Source organism: Theobroma cacao, chromosome 10 (genome assembly GCF_000208745.1).
Source record: "Theobroma cacao cultivar B97-61/B2 chromosome 10, Criollo_cocoa_genome_V2, whole genome shotgun sequence".
NCBI lineage: Eukaryota > Viridiplantae > Streptophyta > Magnoliopsida > Malvales > Malvaceae > Theobroma > Theobroma cacao.
The window spans coordinates 21,334,559-21,337,101 of record NC_030859.1 but is presented as its reverse complement, the minus strand read 5'-3'; the positions used below and the strand labels follow the sequence as shown (position 1 = coordinate 21,337,101).

At 41.9% G+C, this 2,543-nt stretch overlaps 1 pseudogene; it reads right to left on the bottom strand.

Moving 5' to 3' along the window:
- On the bottom strand, positions 678–2,543 carry LOC18587463 (annotated as a pseudogene).

Below are 2,543 nucleotides of genomic sequence, written 5' to 3'. Positions count from 1 at the left end.
TGTGCGGCCTCAGCTCTCTTCTTGCACCTGCAGTTCAGCCTTCACTGCTTTTTTGCTTCTGCTGTGTTCTGCAAACAAGGTCATGCTTTAGAAATGTGCAGCTGTCCTGTTTTTGTTCTTTCTTCCAGCTGTTGTTTTCATTTTGCTTGAATTTCTGAGTTTTTTCTTTGAGTGGTTTTACTCATCCATCATGTACTCCTAATGTCTTTTGATATATTCTCTTTTTTGGTTGAGTAAAAAAAAAAAAGATAATACACGATACCCGACTATAAAGTATCATTATTGTTTGGTAAACAATGTAGATAAACAAACCATGAATGTTTTATTATTTTAGGTCGTGAGGAATTGAGGATTGAAAGACATAAAAAGGTTGTTATCATCCCAATATTTGACCCTTCCAAGTTCCATAGTCCTGCAGAAGCCATATGGCCGCCCATGCAGAAGCCATATGGCCGCCCACACGAGACCCACGTTGTAATCTTTAATATTATAATCCCAATAATGTGCTCGAATAGCCGACGAATAATATTATAGTAAGAGTGACGTTAATATAAGAAGTTTGTTAAATAAATGATGCAAATTTATGAAAGGAGACGTCAAGCGAAAATATTTGTATTCTACTTCGAATATGAGTTATGTGTGTCTTCATTTCCACTTGGTCTAAGAAAGAAGAAAAAGTTCCCACTACATGGATAAATCAAGGAAATGTAACTTGCATGGCTGGATTAATGGAAATTGGCGTACAAGTTACTTAATCAGTTACAGTTTATTTTACTAGTAGTCTTGCACTAAATCTTTTCACTTGTAATTAAGCTGAGCATATACTGCAGCAGACAAGCGAAGTTTAGCAAGAGCATGCAATGGTTTTGCCAGGAAGAGATCATCTTCCGATTCTGAGAGGTCAATTTTTGCCTCATCAGGCTGCGCCTTCCATGCAAAACCTTGGATCAGCCTGGCCAATAGCATTATTGTCATTTCAGACCCAAGAGCCACGCCCATGCACCCTCGCCTCCCTGTACTAAAAGAGATAAACCTCAGTTCTGTCTCTGTCAGGTCAACTTCTATCGAACCATCCTTCAAATGGCGCTCAGGTTTGAACTTGAATGGCTCGTCCCAAACCTTGGGGTTCCGGCCTAGGCCTACCCGGCTGAACAGGACGTGACTACCTTTGGGGATGAAGTAGCCAGCAACAATGACGTCGGTGTTTGAGACATGGGGTAGGTTAAAGGGTGCAATGGGGTGAAGCCGGAAGGCTTCCCTTGCACAAGCTTTTACATAGTTGAGCTTCGGAATATCAGTCTCCTGAACCAACCTGTCCTTTCCGACTACACCATCCATTTCCTCGATTGCTTTCTGGAGAGTTTCGGGTTGGTTGATCATCTCTGCCATTGCCCATTCTGCTGCATTGGCAGGATTGTCCACAGTTGCAAGCATTAATTCCTGCATACGAAATAAGGATCATCAAACTTTAGTTAACCGAAAAATATATTATATTGTGTTTGGACAAGTAAGAATCTCACAGTGCATTGGGCTTTGATCTCTTCAACTGAAAGTGCAGGCTTCCCATCTAAATCCTTTGCTAAAATGAAGGCATCAAGCAGGTCTTCAGTCTCCTTCTTCTTCCCTTCTCTTCACTGTTGTACTCTCTCATCAATGATAGGGTCATGGTAGCCATTGACAATTCTCACAGCCTCACTTACAATCTTTTCGTGACCCTCCAAATCTAATGGTCTCAGCCAGGGTACATAATCTGATAGGATGAAAGAGTAAAGGTGCTTGAGCACAGTAAAGAGTGATTCGACGTGTTCTTCTTCTTCATGTCCAGGCCCTCCATCTTCTTTGCCTTGTCCAAAGTATCTTTTGTCGAACATCATCTTCCTGATGACATTTCCAGTGTATTGCCTGACTACAAGTCTCAGGTTTATAACAGAGCCATTGGAACTATCATTTTCAGGGTTGATGCATTGGTTGTAAATGAACCTAACAAGATTATCAGCTTCTTGGGTTCTCTTATGGAGCAACGAGCTAAGTCTTGCTGGTTTAAGTATGTTAGAAGCAATCACCTTCCTCATTTTCTTCCACTGATCTCCCCATGGCACCAAGGCGGTTGACAAGAAACCGCGAGAAGCCAACTCAGTTGCCATTGTAACTGGCCTCGATGCAAAAACAGCATCATATTTTTTCAAGAATTCTCGAGCGATTTCAGGTGAAGTGACAGGAATGACATGAATGTTTGCCAGGCGGATACAAGCAATGTCAGTATCGAGTTGTTTCATGAGGCCATGAATCCACCTGAAGGCAGGTTTGTTTTTCCATATTTCAGGAAGGTTTCCAATGACTGGCCAGGGAGTTGGCCCTGGAGGAAGAAGTGCTTGGTTGGTGTAATTATTTCTAGTAGTGCTTTTCAATTTGACAAGGACAACGGGTGCAAAGAGAAGCACTAGGACAAGTGTTGAATGAAATGAAACAAGTGTGGAGATGGCAAAATCATGGGAACCCCATGGCAGCTGAGTTTGAAAGGAAATGGTTGAGGAGTTATCCAT